This window comes from Sinocyclocheilus grahami, unplaced genomic scaffold (genome assembly GCF_001515645.1).
Source record: "Sinocyclocheilus grahami isolate Dianchi unplaced genomic scaffold, SAMN03320097.WGS_v1.1 scaffold51.1, whole genome shotgun sequence".
Lineage (NCBI taxonomy): Eukaryota > Metazoa > Chordata > Actinopteri > Cypriniformes > Cyprinidae > Sinocyclocheilus > Sinocyclocheilus grahami.
Window position 1 is genome coordinate 1,953,121 of NW_015505230.1, and position 21,072 is coordinate 1,974,192.

At 35.3% G+C, this 21,072-nt stretch overlaps 2 pseudogenes; one reads left to right on the forward strand and one right to left on the reverse strand.

Moving 5' to 3' along the window:
• The first annotated feature begins 316 nt into the window (after positions 1 to 316).
• LOC107583233 (aprataxin and PNK-like factor) lies at positions 317 to 12,018 on the forward strand (annotated as a pseudogene).
• A 7,128-nt stretch (positions 12,019 to 19,146) lies between these two features.
• On the reverse strand, positions 19,147 to 20,861 carry LOC107583234 (prokineticin receptor 2-like; annotated as a pseudogene).
• Positions 20,862 to 21,072: the final 211 nt, after the last annotated feature.

Below are 21,072 nucleotides of genomic sequence, written 5' to 3' on the forward strand. Positions count from 1 at the left end.
CGGATCCAAGATTTGAATGTAATGATCTTCGAGCCACTTCTTTATCACTCTTGCTTTGTGACATGGTGCTCCATCATGCTGGAAAATGCAGATCATCACCAAATTGCTCATGGATCGTTGGGAGAAGTCGCTCTTGCAGGACGTTTTGATACCATTCTTTATTCATGGTAGTGTTTTTGGGCAGAATTATGAGAGAGCCCACTCCCTCGGTTGAAAAGCAACCCCACACATGGATGGTCTCAGAGCGTCTCGTTGACAGCTGAGGATTTAAACGTCTGCGTTTGTTTACACCGGAAGCGTCACGACGCCCCGTTCTCACTGCGCATGCGCGTCTCTTCAGCGGAAATTTGAAGTTGTTTTGATTCCGCATTATTATAATGCAGAATTTGAGGTATAGGCTACATTTTATATTATTTGTGTACAAAATGTGTGCACCTTTTGGGTAAAAGTTTAGAAAAGAGCCCACGTGCGTGTTTATACAGCGCGTGCTCATCGCGGAGTTCACCGGAAGTCCGAAAAATAATCATTAATATTAATTTCTTGCCGCACTTCTCAGTCAGTTTCTTTAGCGTTGAAGCGACTCTAACGAATTCGTCTTCGCGACCTAATTAAATAGAAAGTATTTTCTCTCTTAAAGTAATAATGGGAGAGTTTGTGTTGAGAAAGATTTAAGTCTGCAGCGCGGGCGAGCTCAAATCTGCTTTACAGCATTTGTACACGCATTAAAGATATTTGATCACTGAACATGAAGTCCAAACAGGTCTGTGTGTCTTATGCACAGATGCCAGGCTTCGAGCTGGAGCAGGTGGACGGTGGCAGTCCTATAGAGCTGCCCTATGGAGAAACTGTTCTGGGGAGAGGACTATTTCTAGGGCTAGGTTAACCATTACTAATATGTCTTTAAAATATATTAGATGGCATGCTAATGTTCTTGCCATTGTGCAAATTATCAGGCTATAACTAATAAACTCGAGTGCCTGAATTTGAGTCAAGTCTGTTGTGCACTTTTACAGAAATACTGCAAAGCTCAGTAGGCATGGATGAATTACCCAAGGGAAAAAATACTGTCTTTATGTTATTTATAATTATATGTTATTTAAAAACATTACATATTATGTTTATGTTTTTGCAGTGAGGGTACTGCAGTCGAACCTCTCTCCTTGAAGTTCTTGATGATCCAGTAAATGGTTCTTTCAGGTGCAATATTCTTTGTAGCATTTTCCTTGCATGCATGCATTTTGAAGCAAAGCGAGGATGGCTGCACGTGTTTCTTTGGAGGTTTTCATTGCTTACAAGAACACAATGATTGGAAGCGTTTCTTCCCTCCTTTTATAGCAATCAGTCTGCTCTTACAATCTCATTAGTATGATAGTGATTCACCTGATTAGTACTCATTCACACTTTCACATGTGCTGCTGATATGATTAGTCAGTTAATGTTAGCTGGTCATTTTGTGTCAGGATCAAAAAACAGTGAAATTCTTATTTTTTTTTGTGTGTGAAAAGTTCATTTTTTTGGCCAATTAAGCTTTTAGCAATTATTTAAAATGCATCTGATCACTCTACACAATAATCTAGAAACAATGTGAATGAACACCACAACAGCTTAAGCAGCAAACTTTGTAAAACACAAAATGTATGTCACTGCCAAAACTTTTGGCCATGACTGTATATATTATTCATGTTGCTTTAGCATAGAACTTTATGGTATAAAACAACACACAAAACAAATGTTACTTTCAGTTTCATGCATGAGCATTTCATCATTCAGCAATCAAAGCCCTCAGGATGGCACCCTTATGTTTGAGGGTTAGAAATCAGAGAGACTGAGGTGGAATATCTCACAGAGTGCTCCATGAACTGAAACGTTTTTTTTTTTTTTCAGTGTATTAACAAACCTCAGAAGTCCTGACAACAGTTATAAAGCATGGATTATTTTTTGAAGACCCAATAAAATCAAAATGGGAGTTTGCTTTAAGATAGTCTATATGCTGGTGTACACAAAAAGTTATAGGAATACATACACTACTGTTCAAAGGTTTGAGATAGACAGGATTTTATTCCAGTGAGGAAAAGCTGAATTTTCAGGATCATTACTCCAGGCTTCAGTGTCACATCGTGATCATTCAGAAATCGTTCTAATATGCTGATTTGCTGCTCAAGAGTCTTCTCTTATTGCTCTTATCAATGTTGAAAACAGTAGTGATGCTTCATATTTTAGTGGAAATCTTTTGCGATATTAAAAATGTCTTTACTGTCACTTTTGATCATTTTAATAATGCATCCATGCTCAGTAAAAATCTTACTGACCCCAAAGCTTTGTACCATTCACCAGAAGCATTCGTACTTTTCAAGATACAGTTTATCGTCATATAGTTTTGCAAAGAGTTATATATCTGTTTCACTGTGTCTTTGCTCTCTTCCAGGTGAATGATAAGAGAGTGTCCAGGAACCACGGCATCCTTGAGAACCAGAATGGTCAGCTGCGTCTGAAGCCTGTAGGTTTTTGTTAGTCATTTGATGTGGGCTGAGAGTCGGGATGGTGGTTTTATTTTACGCTCTTCTATCAAAGAAAAGCGGTGCTCACCTTTGATGTTAAGACAGCAAAAGCTTTTAAATATGAGCTCTCTCCTCGCATCTTTCTCTCTTAAGCAGCTGTCTCTCTTAATTACATGTGTCGTCGTTATAGCCTGTTAGTCATGCTGTCATAGCAACAATAATTTCTGGGTTATTTGGGTAATGTTTGCTTCCATTGGTCTTTCGACTCTGAGTATATAACAAGCCCTTGTTTTCAAAAATCTCATAAATATTCGGATTATTGAGTTAATTCATTAAACATACTTTTTTTCCCAGCTGCACAAGCTCGATTCATTGTTGTTGTTGTTGTTATTATTAATTAAAACTATTAATTTGTATTGTTAATTGAAATAATAAATAATTGAAAAGCTGACATAACAAAATATAAATATTAGATGGAAAAAGTTAAACAAAACGGCAAACAAATTTATTTTAAAAATAAATAAAATAGAATACAAAAAATATATTTAAAAAGTTGTTCTAAGTACTAAAATGTATAGAAACATACATAAGAAATATGGCAAACGCTCAAAAAAAGGCTAAAACTTAAACTAAATAAAAATAAAATTAGTGCTGTTAAAGGATTAATCGCGATTAATCGCATCCAAAATAAGAGTTTTTGTTTACATAATATATGTTGGTGTATTGTACACCATATAAATACACACACATACAGCATATATTTTGAAAATATTTACCTGTATTTACATTCATATAATTTATATGCATATAAATATATTTAATATATAAACGCAATATATTTTTCTTAATTATATACATGCATGTGTGTGTATTTATATGTACATAATAAATATACACAGTACACACACATAATATGTAAACAAAAACTTTTATTTCGGATGCGATTAAAAAAGCTTTTAAATATGAGCTCTCTCCTCGCATCTTTCTCTCTTAAGCAGCTGTCTCTCTTAATTACATGTGTCGTCGTTATAGCCTGTTAGTCATGCTGTCATAGCAACAATAATTTCTGGGTTATTTGGGTAATGTTTGCTTCCATTGGTCTTTCGACTCTGAGTATATAACAAGCCCTTGTTTTCAAAAATCTCATAAATATTCGGATTATTGAGTTAATTCATTAAACATACTTTTTTTCCCAGCTGCACAAGCTCGATTCATTGTTGTTGTTGTTGTTATTATTAATTAAAACTATTAATTTGTATTGTTAATTGAAATAATAAATAATTGAAAAGCTGAAATAACAAAATATAAATATTAGATGGAAAAAGTTAAACAAAACGGCAAACAAATTTATTTTAAAAATAAATAAAATAGAATACAAAAAATATATTTAAAAAGTTGTTCTAAGTACTAAAATGTATAGAAACATACATAAGAAATATGGCAAACGCTCAAAAAAAGGCTAAAACTTAAACTAAATAAAAATAAAATTAGTGCTGTTAAAGGATTAATCGCGATTAATCGCATCCAAAATAAGAGTTTTTGTTTACATAATATATGTTGGTGTATTGTACACCATATAAATACACACACATACAGCATATATTTTGAAAACCTGTATTTATTTTTTACCTGTATTTACATTCATATAATTTATATCGCATATAAATATATTTAATATATAAACGCAATATATTTTTCTTAATTATATACATGCATGTGTGTGTATTTATATGTACATAATAAATATACACAGTACACACACATATTATGTAAACAAAAACTTTTATTTCGGATGCGATTAATCGTCTGACAGCACTAAATAAAATATATAATAAATAAATAAAAATAAGTGATTCTAAAACAACATTGGTTTAAATTTTGACATTTTGTTTAGAGAAATTATTGTCAAAGCCGTGGCTTAGCATTTAGTGCACATGCTCATACAGGAGACAAATCCAGCCTGATTTCTTCCTCTCCTCGTTGTCTCCAAAGTAACTGAATAGGCCTGTATGTAAATATGCAAAAAAGATTACTATTTGCATGTGATCGACATTGCATTCTATCCTCTAGACACACCTGAACCCATGTTTTATTCAGATGAACATTGTGGCTTCCCCTCAGCTGCTGGAGAAGGACCAGTGGCATTGCCTAAAGGAGGGCCACATCTTTTCTCTCATGCCTGGGAAATACATTTACAGAGTGCGTGTCAAAGACGATGATCAAACCCCCAGGTGATTCAGCCTGTCACTCACAAGCATTCATTTATTATTCAGCAACAACAGAGAACAGTTTGTTGTGCAGTGCTCTGACCGAGTACAACATGTTTGCAATCTCCTCTCTTATTTCTTTCACTTCCTTAAGGAAAGGGTTAATATTGGTGTTGAATGCATTTGTTTGAAGTCAACATGAAATTTTCTTAGTAAATTCAAGTTTGGCTTCCTTCTGGTTTGAAACACATTTACAATCTGAAATGATTCCTCGTGTATACAATGAAGTGCTACGTTGTTTTATTGTTGAATATTGTCACATTATGGAAGTGAAATTGGTTGCAAATGTTTCACAATGATTCAATTAAGGATCCTCGTGAATATTCTCAACTTCATGAATATTCTAAAACATTCATGCATGCAGGGTTATCATTCTTTGTCATCTTAAAATAGCACCCTTTATTAAGGCCAGTCATTTATCTCGTCTATATAGTCCCTCCAGTCAAGATAATGAGTGTCTGGCGGATTTATTTCATTTTGACCTTTTCCCTTAAAACCGATCTGTGACCACTGGGTTCAGATCAAAGGACACTTTTATTGTCTTTCTCTATAATGAGCAGACAGGCACACTGGGCTTGAATGGACATGTTTAAAACAGACGCTCTGATAACGCCCAGTTGATAAACAAATGATAAGTGCTGCTGTGACAAATTGATTCTGAATGTGCTGATTTGCATGCATTTAAAAGTCATGCCTTTCATTTGTGAAATTAGACTATTAGGTGGCTTAATTTCTTTATGGCGCGCTTGGTCACACTGACGAGGGATTGTTTTTTTTTGGTTAATGATGAATAGTTTTAAAGACTGATGAGTTACAAGCATTGATTGTGCTCTACATTATTGAAGCTTATCTAAGGGATTTTACCAAAGTGTGGTGCTTAACTTAGAGAAGTAGAGAAGGTTTTCACTGCTGGTTCTTCACAGAAACAGTCAGGCATTTGAGGAGGAGGTGCAAAAGTGTTCGAGTGGACCAGCAACACTCGCTCTAGACTCGGCCACACTTGAAGCCAACAGCTACATGCCCACGAGCCCAAGCGCCACACTCACAGAAGAGCCGGTGATCCTTCACACACTCTTTCCTCTCCAAATGAGGTGTGTGTGTGTGAGAATACCACATACAGTATACCCTACCGTTTAAAGATTTTGGGTAGATAATAAAGGAGCCGGTGATCCTTCACACACTCTTTCCTCTCCAAATGAGGTGTGTGTGTGTGTGTGTGTGTGTGTGAATACCACATACAGTATACCCTACCGTTTAAAGATTTTGGGTAGATAAGACATTTTTTATTGCATAGGAACCCTGATAAGAGACTTCTTGTCAGAGTTCCTATACATTAAAAAAATCTTCCTATGTAGTATGAAAAATCATGGAATTTCCATGTTCTCTTCTATACTTCTGTACATTGTATACCATACTATATATGCTTACAATTCTGTAATTTCTCTCTTCTACACTCTGTAGAAATTAAATTCTGTAATTTCTCTCTCCTCTTTTTCTCTTCATATAATTCTATAACCTACTGTTCTGTATCACTGAAATATTGACTACTATTTTCTTTTGCAATAATTTTTTTATGTGTTTATTTTTATATATTTCTAAACATTAAGCTATTTTTCCTGTAACACCAAAATAGATCATTCTGGGGAGAGAAAAGCTTAATGTTTATATTTATTTATTTTTTTATGTACAACTTTATATATATATACAGTGGTGTGAAAAAGTGTTGGCCCCCTTCCTGATTTCTTACTTTTTTTGCATGTTTGTCACACTTTAATGTTTCAGATCATCAAACTAATTTAAATATTACACAAAGATAATGCAAGTAAATACAAAATGCAGTTTTTAAATGATGATTTCATTTATTAAATTAATATATATTTTATTTTAATTAAAAATAATTATATTTTTTAAAGTTTCTCTCTTCTACACCTCTCTTTGTCTGTACATATATTTCTATACTCTACTTTTCTGTACTCATCTTCTATATGCTTTACTTTTCTTATCTATCCTCCTCTAAACCCTACTTTTTTTTATACGTATCTATATTTTTGTACTCTTCTATACCCTACTTGACTATATCCTATATACTATAATTTTCTCATCTATTTTAAACTGTTTTGTGTTTTCAAGGCAGCCACGAAGAGCCAACAGGACGAGTCTGATCTTCCACAGAAGAAGCGTATTTTGCCGGCCTGGATGATGACCTCAGCCAAAGGTACTGTCCCCATGGCAACAGATCCAGTGTTCTGTCTGTTCACACCCATTCAAAAAAGAAAGAACATATCCGCCTAGTGGCTGGTCGTCACGGCAACTCCACTCAGCCTGTTGTTGAGGAATGCATGGAGAATGCAGAGCGAGTTAGTCCCCATCCACTTGTCAGATCAGTTACAGTGCTGTGACTCCGAACCAGCCAGACAAGGTTCAGATTTGGCCCAGATGTCCTCCTCATCCTCAGTGTTACTCCCATGCATTCTGCAGCTCACCAGAAATGCAGATGTGTCGCTAATTTGCTCACAAAAAAGAACAAGTGTGCTGCAGACTTCTCAAACAGCTCATTAGCACCAATCCTGTCATATTCAACACTCCATCTAGATCTCGTGGCACTTTACCCAGCATTCAGGGTCATGCTTGAGAAAACATTATTCAGCTCATGTAGGAGCAGATTTGTCTTTAGCAAGCAGTATTTAACACTCTGATACATGATGTCCATTACAGTGAACAAGTCTTCAAAAGCCTTTTTTTAACCATTCAGGGTGTGATGTTGCATCCTTACCCATAATTTTATATTGCTGTCATCTGGTTTTTGGATTTTTTTATTAATGGCAACATAAGATTAAAAAGACTGGTGAAAGTGGTGATGCATCAAATCCCACTCACATATTTAATACTATTTTCTGTTTCATATGTTAATTCTCTGAAAATATATCATTTTGGTGAAATGTGAGCTTAATTTTACATAAATAAATGTGCATAGGATAATTTAAGCATTTAAGCATTTAATATATTTAATATTTAATTATAATATTTATTTTATATTTACTTATATTCACATTTACAACCTGAAATGATTCCTCATGGATACAGTGAAGTGCTACGTTGTTTCCTTGTTGAATATTATGGAAGTGAAATTGGTTGCAAATGTTTCACAATGATTCAATTAAGGATCCTCATGAATTTTCTCCCATCAGACCCTGTTTCCTCTGCACACACTTACCGTGATGGATAGATGTTTGGAGAGACTGACTCATGTACTGTACTGTTCTCTCTGTCTGCAAAACATCCATGTCACCTCTCATCTCTGACCTTCTCAGTGCCACAGGTCACATCTGGAGCCCCTCTGGGGTGTTTCAGGAAAAAGTGAGTATTGACATTATCCATCAATAACACAGTGTTTTTTCTGTCTATTTTGGAGAAGGCGAGAGCTCAGCAGTGAATGCGACTCCTACAAAACCCAAACAAGGAGCTACATCCAAGAGGGCAACTGGACCCAAACGGGCTCGTGCCGCACAGGTGTCATCTGAGGAAGAGAAGGTGGAGGAAGAGATGCCCAAAAGGAAAGCAGAGAGACTGAAGAGTGACTCTGGAGACGAGTCTGCACCTCTGGTAAATGAGCTGAGACATTGTACACAATGTGGGATTATTGACCCCAGTACATTACAATATATTATTGTTCACTGTGTTATTATATTATATATCATATATTATATCATATTATATAAATACTACGTTATATAAATAATGTAACAATATATTGTATTTATTATATATTATTAACTTTTTAATTAAGTGGTTACTTGATGGGTGCACTGTTTATATAATTATACAGTTTTATAAAATGACAGCAACAGCAAATGATAAATATCACAAGGTAGAAACATGTAATGATGATGATGATGATTGTTGTTAATAATTATTTTTATTATAAATGCTGTGTACTTAATAACAACAACAACTTTATTATTATTATTATTATTATTATAAACCATGATTCCATAATAGCAGTAATAATAATTTTTATTATTATGTATTATCATTAATAAATTGTACTATTTATCTATTGACTTTTATAATTTGCTGTTGCTGTCATTTTATAAAATTAGCAATGTAAAAATATATATATAATACATTTTTGTCATTTTAAACATTGAGTTTTTTCTAACTTTTAATAGTACATTTTATTTGTAAATCCTGATAGATATGTTTACATGAATTGTCACATAGAGCTAGTACCTGTATTTTGTTGCATTGAAATGTAAGCAGAACGTAGTATTTACTGTGTGCATGCATGTCCTGACAGCAGTTCACTCGGCAATTGTGTTTTTCATCACGCCAGGAAAAATCCGGTCCACTATCAGGAGTGCAGTCACCCTGGAGACAGTGACTATGAGGAAGAGGAGGCAGAGGATGCTGACAGTGACAGGCCGGACTGACCGTATGGCACCCACTGCTACAGGTGACGACAAATGAGTTTAACAACAGCACAGTACCTCATTTAAATGCTTCGATAGAGTTGAATCACAGTATTTTGATCTTTTGAATTGAGAATTCATTGTATTATGAAAACTGTTACTTTTAGAACTCAAAACTTCCTTCTCAGTGAAAATGGTTTTTGAAAGAAAGATGCAAAACATGAAACAAAAGTGCAAAAAATTCCAGACTGTCCACTTTTACACATCTTTATAAGAATCGCAATACGTGGAGCTCAGGAAGACAACATTAAAGCAAGACACCACCGTTTAATGGGGTAAACATTTGAACTGTTTGATATCACCATATTTTCCCCAGTAGATGAATCATAGTACATTAACAAAATCATGTTGTATTACTAGTTTTCACAAATGTTAGGTTTAAATATGCAAGCAAGGCATTGTCAAATTAAATATGCACTAATTTGCATGCATGTTCAAAACAGAAATCTGAACACTGGATAAAGCCAGGTTCAAAATTATTTTTTCATTTTGTTGTCATAAAGGTTTTTACAGAGTATATCTCATTTTATCGCTCCACGTATAAGAAAGTATTATCAGCAGCCAGAAACTAAATGTTTAAAATCAGGCCAATTATATATGAATAGACCCCTCAGTAAAAACTCATTTCGAGAAAACGGCCTTCAAAAATATGTATTGTAATTGAAATCTACAGACACAAATATATAAAAATGAATCAAATAAACACTTAAATGTGTCATTTGAATGCTTTCTTTCCACTAGTCTGAAAGAAGATATTTTAAGTATGCAAAATAGCCCAATATATCAAAGTTGACCATTGCATGAAAAACAATGGATTTGCTTGTTTTAATTTGCCTGCCTTAAATGAAAAGTCTATTAGATCAAGTGTAACTCTAGCATTTGTTTAAAGTTTCTTCTTCTTTGTGCTTGCTTCAATATTTCAGGAAGAATCTACTTCACAAGAAAGAGTACAAACACACTAAATCACCACGTGAGTATTTTTACATGTGAATTAATGTGAATTGTGTGCCACAGTTAAATACTTGGCGTAAGACAAAGGGTTTATTCAGATCTCTAGCTCTAAGTTTAGCAATAATAAAAGTGATGCTTACCTTAGCAGACACCACTAATTAAGAGTAAGAGGTTTCAGTCAGTCCTCCTTAACTTTAAACTGAATAATGTCGTGTTTACTTCCTTTTATGATCCTGTTTGGCAATAAATTAAAATATAGAGAAATGGATTTAGTTACTCCCCAGAACTTAATAATTGCTGCCAAAATGTTTTTTTTGGGGGGGGGGGCAATATGTCGTTTTATGACTGTGCATGCTAAATCGCCACATTATTGCTGTTCTAATGTGAAATAAATAGTTTTCATCTAAGAAGGAATGGAAAAATATTAGTTGCGCTTTCCAGAACACTGTTCCTAATCCTTAAAAATGCCATCAGTCTTTCTTGCCGCTCTCCTCTCCTTTCCTCTGTCCTGTCTAATTTGCACTATATACCCGTTGAGCAGTGAGACTACTTTTACCCTAAAATATCTAATATATCCTATGTAGACAAACTTATAAAAATGTATTTGTTAATCATTTAAGTTACACAATTATTTGAAATTGTTTAAAGTCTATCAACTCTATCACTTTATCACATAATCTACAACAAAATGGCATTTTGCCCCAGGAAAGGTCCTGTTATATAAGTGCAGCAGTCTTTTTGAAAGCTCTCTGGCATCTTCCCTAAAAATCAGCATGTCTTAATCCTCATCCGAAGGGTGTTGGGGAATTTTATATCTGTAATTTAATTTAAAATGACTAGGTTTGTTGCATTGGTCATCACTGCAGATGCAGTCACTTTGACATTCTGAGATGAAGAATAAACAATGTTTATAGTTACAACCCATGCATATTTAACACCCGCAAATCCGTTTGCCCAGTGAAGCCAGAGTCTGAATCATTTTCCATGGGACTGAATGAGCGTAATATTTGGTGAGTCACCTGAGGCTCCTCTGGGCTGTAGTCACATTTAATGCAATTAAACTCGTCTTAAACTAATTGAAAACATGCTGCATGAAGCCTGGGGAGGAACAGACTGCACATATGGACATCAGCATCGATCAGAATTAATATTAGGAGAAACTAATATTTGTGAGAAACACAGGCTTTTGTGATGTTTAATTGTTAGCAGTGCCTTCACTGATAAGTCGATAAGTTTCACTGATAAGATCTTCTCAGAAGATCTTAAAAATTGAAGCTTGTAGCCGCATCTTGCATAGCCTAAGCTTCTCAAGCCATATTTACACTGTTTTAGGTGATCACAAGGGGTCAGTGTGAAATACAAGTGTAAACTGGGTCCAAAATCTTTTATTCAAACCACATTTCATGCTGTTTTGTTTGCCCAGCCAAGACCGCTGCTGCTGAGAATGATGATCACTATGAAAACAGTTTTATTAATGATGAGAGTGAGGAGGAGGAGGTGGATGAAGACTCGGATTATGTGCCCGAATCAGACGACCGTGGCAAAGAGGACATTAAATGCCTGCAGAAAGAAGCGAAAGCATTCGTCAGGAGGGCGAAGTGACTTCCTTTTAGGGTATTTTCCATGAAAACAGCTTCTTGACACTTATCTCACAACGACTATGAAAGACCTCACACTCTCCAAGGAGGCATTTTATTAAGTCTTAGATTATTTTCATGACCTTTTACCTTCATATTCTAAGGAATAGTTGTATATATGTATATATTTAGCACAAGTCATATAGAGTACTTTATCATACTTTATAGTTCATTTTCTCTTTTATTTTTTTGGAGTTCGGCATTAAAAGATCAGCATCTTACTTTTATTGTGAATGATGACATGATCTAAAATATACTTAAAATAATCACTTTAATGTAGCTTGCACCAACAGTTGTACTCAGAAGCAGTTCCGGGAGCATGACGTATGAGGTCAGCGTTGCGCATGCGCCGGTGAGTCTCGTGAAAACCAACGTTTGTTTACAGGATCAAAGGAAGCAAAGTTTATTTGCTTCTCTTTGCTTCTCTTGGCTTCTCTTGGCTTATATCGAAATCCTCCGACATTCTTCTTTACAAATCCTCGTTTTGTACTTCTGATAAGTGACTGTTGTTTTGTTTTCCGCGTTCGTCACTTCTGAGCGGCGCATGCGCAATGCCGACCTCCATACGTCATCCGCCCGGAGCTGCTTCTGTTTACAACTGTTGGTGCAAGCTACATTAAAGGGATTATTATGTTTTGAATATGGATATTTTTCTTACAAAAACGCATCGATTCGCTATAAAAGGACTTTGTTCACCCCCCGGAGCTGTGTGAGACACTTTTTTTATGGATGGGCGCTTTTTATTTAACTTCTTTTGGACTGACGCATGCAACACCCGATGAGTGGCATTAAACAGCTTGAAAGATCAAAGACAATTTTTCTTCCCCGTTGCCCGAGGTTCTGGATTACAGCTAACATTGTTGTAAATAATGATCAGTTTCTTGCACAGACCAATCGTTTCGCTTCATGTAAGACCTCAATATATTGTCAGGAGCCACAGGTATTAAATTTGTGATCCGCTGACTTGCAGTTTATGAATCACCAAGGACCACGGTTTCAGCTAAAAATCTTCTTTACTGTTCTACTGAAGAAAGAAAATCACCTACTACAGCTTGGATGGCCCTAGACTGAGTCAATTAACAGCAAATTTTCACTTTTGGGTGAACAATCCCTTTAAGACATTCTGAGCTGTTTCGCATAAAATGTCTTGGGTTCAAGAACAGAATGCAACAGGATGCAATTTTAAAAGCTTTTTAAAACATTAAAGCTAAAAAGTCTTGTCTTGATCATGTAGTTGACCTCAAATAACCTTGTGTGAGTATTGCTGCTCTGTATTGCTTCATCAGCTGCTGCGCTCGTGGAGGTTTTAATTAATCCATCAAAAGGAGGATCTAAAGGAGTTCGGTCTGGGTTGAATTGAGATTCTTTCTCAGGTCCTGATAATCAGCGCCAGCTGCCCTCCCTACTGTCTCCATGGCAATGTTTCCAGTTCCTTTTATTCGGCGGATGAGAGAATGCTGTTTCTTTCTGCTATCTCAGGATAGGATATGTTGTGACATTTGCTCTTAGTTGCGCTTGCTCATGAAACAAGCCAGACGTTTAGTCCTTCACTGCTGTAAATGTAAGTTTGTTCCAGAAGGTAGGGTTGGTAGAGTAATTATGCAACCATCTAGAATCACTTAATTTGGCAGCACTGCACGTGCCCTTTAAAACTATTGAAGTTTAAGTCTATTTAAGTCTCCTGTGCATTTTGCACACTATTTTGTATGATTCATATGTGTGAGCATTTGAAATCATTCATTTAGAAGATTCCACTTTATTTAGGATGCTCCCTCAGAAGACAGCAAGGGCACTCACTATGATTCGAAAACAAAACTGTAAGGCTTCATTTATGCAACACAAGCAGAACACTTTTTATGTAAATTGTAATTCTTAAATTATGCACCAGTTTATTTCAATTCTTATGAAAAATTTGCATTTTGAACATTTTATGGGACATTAAAAAACTTTGGTAACTCTTTTACAGTAAGGTTTAATTAGTCACAGTTAATGCATTAGATTTTACCATTGTACAATACTTTATCATAATTTATTATTTTTAATAAACGTATGCATTTTAATTTATTCTAATACATTTGTAACATTTCAAGTTTAATTTTAATATCAATGTTATGAATGGATATAAATGAACTTTGTGTGTGTGTGCGCGCGCGTGCTGTAAAAATTGTTCACTGTTAGGTAATGATATAAATGTGTATATATATATTATTAAATGCAAGTAATAAAAAATACAGTCATGCATAGTTTAGTTGTGATAGCAAATTAAATATGCATATTAATTTTATTAAAATTATTTGTAGTTAATTTAGTTAATTCCAAAATACAGATACTATTTCTTTCTTTCTTTTTGTAGTGTTTCTTAATGTTTTTTTATGTTTTTTAAAAAAAGAAGAAGAAAAGTTCTTCTTTTCAAGAAGAATTTTTCCATTGTTTTGGTTTCCTAATCCGTCTCGCATTCCTCAAGCAGTTTGAATTCATGCTGTTGATGGCCTGACTGTACTGAATCAGAGAACCACAGCTCACAGATTAAGTTCCACCCATCCCGTGTTTCACCCAGTCACTATACAGGATTTAAAGCTGATCTCTAAGAGACGTGAAATAACAACATGCTACCAACACGGGCTCATTCCTGACCTTCCATCTGTCAGTGCAGTCACAATTACAAAGCCTATTTTTTGGTAGATGTCAGTTGTCAGAAATTTCAATGAGATGAATGTGATATCTGGGGGTTTTTTTGGATTGTTTTTTGGCTTAATCTCAATCCCTCCAGACACACAGAAAAGAGAGACAGATCAGCCATGCATCTACCCTCAAGACCAAAGATAAACATTAAGGGGAAAAAATTTAATATTAATTTTAAAAAAATGTAAGTAAGGAAAAATGGTTTTCATATCATCATCAGATAATGTTTTATCTTATTGTTGGGCCTTGTTAATTTTTATATATTTTAGTGTTTATTTTAAGGATTTTTTTATTTATCTTTATGCCATTTAAATTTTTTGTCAGCTTTTGTACAATGATTCATTTGGGTTGAAATTATTAAAATGATTAACTCTTTACTCATCACTTAGTTGAAGCACCTTTGGCAGCAACTACAGCCTTGATTCTTTTTGGGTATGATGCAACAAGCTTTGCACTCCTGGATCGGGGGATATTCTGCCATTCTTCTTTGCAAATCCTATCAAGCTCAGTCAGGTTGGATGGGGGCCGTCGGCGGACAGCCATTTTCAGGTCTCTGCAGAGGTGTTTGATAGGGTTCAATGTTGAAAACAGTTGAACTGCTTCATATTTTTGTGTAAACTGATAAATATTGATCTTATAGACCCCAAACTTTTGAGTGGTGGTATATTCAGTATATTTGTAGCTACTTAAATTGGCAGCTTTTACTGCTTATGAAGGGTCTCAGCTGCACTAAAATGCTGCGTGTTTATAAATCAGCATCAGTCTTCAAGAGAAGGGAGGTAAATAGCGACAATGAGTTTCTGTTTCTAACATTTAGCATGCCTCTATTCCAACTTTAAGAGCAGGAACTGCCATAACCATTAGGGTTTGTCTGTTTTTCTTATTAGCTCAGTAAAGTGACAAAGCACTACCGTCTGTGCTTCAGACCTTTCAAAGTCAATGTTGTATGCCTGTTAATGCGCTGTTTTTGTTGCATGATGATCTCCACATATGCTGTTAGATTTCACACTTCACAGTTCTGCAACACTGACCCTGTTCACTCAGTGACAAACAACCAGAACAAATCTGTATCTAACGCATTAGTAATTCCATTCTTGCGGAAGTTGTGGCGTTTAATTGGATGTGGCCATTACGTGTGAATGCTTTTGAAAATTGTATTTACTATTTAAATTTGTTCTCCTCCTGTTTGAGGCACAACATCCTTGAAACAGTGAGATGCCTACATAGACAGAATCCTACATGAAACTGGATTGTAAAAATAATATTAATTTTAACTGTAAAAAAACCAAAAAAGCTATCAAAAGCCATCTCTGGGATGGTACCCTTTCAGAAGATACACCTTTGTACGTTATTTCCCCCTAAAAGATGCATAAAAGTATCTCAGAGTTACATATTAGTGGCTAAAGCATGCATTCCCAGAATTCATCATGTGGCTTTTTCTTTTCCTGACTTGTGCCTGTCCACAACTTTCTCCCGGAGATCTTTTGACAGTGCCTTGACACCCATAGACCTACCAAAGACTGTGATGCTCCAGGAAAGCTCTTTTCATGCTGAGCTGATCAAAATGAGCACAGGTGAAAGTCAAATGGCTTTGTGTGAGATGATTAGCTACACCTGATTTTAGGAGAGGTTGATCCTTTTACCAACTCAGTGATTCAGTTTTTTATTTTTCTGACATGTTGGTGTTATATCTTTCACTTGGATGTTATAAGTTGCACTTATTTGAGTAAATGCAGCTGGATAAAACATAAACTGTGTCTTCTTTTCTATACCCACTGTATATTTTTTTTACTGTAAAGTTGTGTTAATTGTTTAATTTTTTTATAGTTATATTTAATGGGTCACACTATGTGCTGTTTGAGCACCAAACCAAATCTCCAGGTGCTCTCGTGAGAACCAGACTGAAAAACATATGTGCATCCCTGGTTATATAGTTAATTTGATTTCAATAATTAGTCGGTGATTGATATTTTTCGAGTCAGCTTTTTTTCCTCCTCATCCACCATCTTAAATTTAATTTTTTCGAATAGTCTGGAGGCAACATAGCATCTTAAAATGCAGCCTACGTAGGCAGTTAACTGAGAACAGAATGAATGTGTTTTTCAGATTCAGGCACACAATGATAACTCACGATGCGCAAGGGGACCAGTGGTTCTGCTAATGATGGCTTTTTTGCTGCTCTCGACTTGTTATACTGTGATTTTGTTCACTTTTATATCTCCCAAGCTCTGCTCTGCTTATGGTTCTCTATTTGCTCAGTGCGTTAAATGACTCGGAGAGTCTTAAATATGATCAAACCATTGATGGCATTGTACGGAAACAATCTTTTTATCGAATTGGCACAAAACTGCATCTTTTACCCATGTGTGCATATGGATTGAACACTAGGAAAACTAACTTTACAATTTGTATATTTTTAAGATCCCAGAGTAATAACAATTGCAGTTTTTAAATTAACCTCTGATTTACGCTTCCACGTTTTTTTTTTTTTTTTAATGTTCCTCTGGTCTAGTGAAAACCCTGTAGGCGGATATAACTTGGAAGCTGTTGCATCCAGACTGTTTTTCCAGATTGACTCCAGATGTGACTGTTATCCATTACAGATACAGTGTTTCTGTTTCAGGTCAATTTAAAAAAATACAATGAAATTTAATATATTAGAAAAATGTGATAAACCTAAATAGATAATTGTATGTACAATAATCAGAAAACAAAATGTTAACGTTAATTGCATTAATCATGTTTTTATACCTTGGGACACTTGAGACCCTAAACAGAACTAATGCAATTTATTTTTTACTTTTTTTCAGCTTGAATGAATTTTCAACCTTGTGTTTTGAAAAGACCTAACAGACATGGAAGGTTAATAAAAACCATGTTTTTGTGGTCAAGTGACAACTGCAAACTGTTTTGCAGTTTTTGTATAACAAATAAACTTATTCAGGGAACAGCCAAGTGACACGATATGAATGGGCAGTAAAACTATAACCCAGGCTCATTGGTAAAACATACCTGTGGCACTGATTTCTGCAAAATTATTACGTTGGTTCTTTGCACGTTTTGTGAAACATTCAAAGTGAAATATCCAGTGAGAGGCGCTAAAAGTGGGTGAAATTTGATCTGCACAAATGCACGAGAATCTGTCAATGTTTTATTATACTGTATATCGTTCCTCAAATTGCGGCAGTTCAGAAATTAAATTAACTTAGTGGCACTAAAAGGTTAATAAATAATGTACATGATGTAAATGATAGTGTTAACAAAAGCACACGAGAGAGAAAAATGCATTTGCTCAAAAAACCATGACATTTCAGATTGCTTCTATTAGTGTTTGAGTTCTTTTATTGTGAATTGTTTCACAAGTACATCATTACTACATCAGAAAAGCCATATATATGGAGCTGGTTATGTGATGCACACTGTAAAAAATGATTGTGATTTTAACAGTAAAAAACTGTAAAAATGCTACAGTAAAAACCTGTTAATTGGTTAACATTAAGTTTCCATAATATATTCGGTAAATAAATGTAATTACATTTAATGTAATTTTACAGTAAAATACTGTAAAAAAAATACGGTCTTTGGAAGTGAAAAATAAAAAGTCATTGTATAATTTACAGTGAAAAAACATAAATTGACACTCCCAGAATTCCCTGCATGACACTTCATATTTAGTTTTTTTGTTGAAATAATGTTTCTTCTTAGTTTTTTCTTATCAGTTGTGTACACTAGGGTTTAATCTTACATCTAATGTTGTTAAATGAATGTTTATTGCATTATTTCAGTATCGTGTGTCACCATGATGGGGTTTAGTGTTTGTGTGAATGACACTGTGTGCACCTTCTATATATAAGTATTGCCCTCCTCAGCTCGTAGAAAAGCTGTTTGTGATGAGCGTTGGTTCATCATGTGACTTTCTCATCACCACCAGATTTTGGTGGTTATTAGTGCATTACAATGGTTCAAAACAGATATTAGTACTTCAATGTGTTGGTTTATTAACATTACATCAGTTAATGAAATACAGTATTTTATTGTGAATTTAAGTCAAGTCTGTAAAACCTAAAATGTTGCTACCATATTTTTACGGTGAAGTTCTGGCAACCACAGCTGCTGGTATTTTACCGTAAACGTCACAGATTTTTTTTTACAGTGCAGACATCAAAATGTATTAGTTAACAAGTCATGCAAAAGTGTTTTGAGGTCATAACGTATATTGTGTATGGAACTGTCTTTTTTAACTGATAATCTACTCCTATGATTTGTGTGAAAAGCAATAAAAGTTGGCGTTTCACTGACACTGGTCCATTTCAGCTGGAAACTGCTACATTTTTGCAAAAATGTTGGTACGGCCACTTTTATTGAACAATAGTCTGAATAGGACTTACAAACTGAACATTTCATCTGGCACTTTTGTTAAATTCTGTTAACTCAGGGTTTTGATCAGCAACATTACTTCTGGTCTACCACCTTTAGGAAATCTACATTGATCACTGAAAATGCATGTTGACATCAGGGGGTCTTTGAAGCAATGTTTTTCCTAAACAACTGGGAAATTATTTCTGTAGCGGATTAAACATAAATATATTAATCTGGGAGCATTTACACAAGCCAATCTCATCAGTTGAATTTTTCATATCACAACTCTTGGCTGAACCATATCATTGGTCTATCATGTGATCTGAAACTCTTGCAGTGGTAATTCTGTTGTTCTGGCTTCCAAAACAAATATAGGCTCATTCTTAATTTATTTGTTCCCGTATGTGTTTATGACTCTGTGGCTCCTTCCAAAATGTGTTTATGGAAATTTCTTGACCCACATGATGTCATTGTTGAGGCCTTGTATCACCTAGTTTATTTCTCCATCATTTCTCTTTATTCGTGTACATTCCACATCCTATGTCACTCGCAAGGATGAAGTCCTAATGTCGTGTTCCACCATTAGCGAGCGCCAGTTAGCGAGTTTGACGGCTCTGAGGAACTTTGTGACATTGTTTCTAACGCTCACAAAACACAGAGTGTTAATGACCCCGTTGCTCATAGCGATGCACTCGATGATGTAGAAAACGACCAGCGAGTTACGGCCACGCGTGATCAGCGCCGGGTAGAAGTCGCGCAGCAGCGTGAAACTATAATACGGCGCCCAGCACATAACATACGCCACCAGAACCGCGATCAGTGCTATCACCGTCCTGCGCCGCCGCCGTAGCCGTTTACGCAGCTGCTTCGTCGGAAATCCTGGGATGCTCTTGAACCACAGCTCCCTGGAGATCCGCGCGTAACAGACTAACATGGTGACCACGGGCCCCAGGAACTCCACGATGAAGATGAAGAGGAAGTAGGAGCGATACATGAGCTGCTGGTCTGCAGACCAGATCTGGGCGCAGAAGATCTTTTTGTCGTGGCCGAGCATGCTGTGTGGGTATTCGTGCTCTGTAGCGAAGTATGCCGACGGCACCGCGATAAGGACTGGGATTATCCAAACTCCAAAAATAATCCAGTACGCTGTCTGATACTTCATACGGGGCTTCAGGGGATGAACGATAGCCATGTACCTGTTGAATGCAGAAAATGCTGAGAAAAATGCCCGAATGCAGTAAAAAATGTATGATGTCACAAAATAAATTACATTTATCCCTCAGTACAAAACTAATTTAAAAGGACACCTATGTCGTCACATGTAGTGACCAGATTTAAAACGACAACAACAACGTAAATCTTCATGAAAAGCAACATACTGTACCAAGATTTAAATGAAAAGGAACTGGAATTCAAATATTTTTAATGACTTCAATAAGTGCAATTTTTAGCTAGAAAAGGAGTGTTCATCAAAACAAAATTTTGATAAAAGCTTTTTCTGAAAGTTTAAAAAGTTTTTATATTAAAAGATTTGATATTTATAGATGAACAAACAAATCTGTCTAAAATGACTCCTATTGTACTAATTATATACATTATATATTTTTATATTTAATGCATCTATATATATCCAGATATATTAATATGATATTTTTCCAGAATGGAATACCTGTTGAACTTCTATGAAATGCAATGCAGTAAATTCCACTTCCTTTAATTCCAGTTCAAACCTCCTGTAGCCAGTTCTTAAATTCTGAATTGTAGAATTTGGACTGGGTCTGGATTTGAATCTGCTTTAGGAAACTGTGAGCATTTGGAATGGGTCAGGTGTTTGGTGTGTGGGGGGTTTATGGTAGATTTGTATTGGTATTTATGAAACATCTCGAAGCTCAAATCCTCGGAACAGTCCAGAAGTAGAAAATGATTCAGGATTATGGGTCAGGCATACAGCAGTCTATTAATACATACTGACTCTCTGATCTGATCACTGCTCCCCATTCTTAATGAGATATTTCATAACCTTTTGACATTCATGACGAATAACATACTCCTCCATCACTTGTTCTCTAAATGAAAGATACAGCACTATTTCTACCCATTTAAACACTGTCCATTTTGATTAACAGCACATCTTTGCCCAGGGCTCTTCTTGTTTTCTCTCATGCACTAAAATCTGTCCCACTGTCTGTAATAATTCAAAATTTATTAC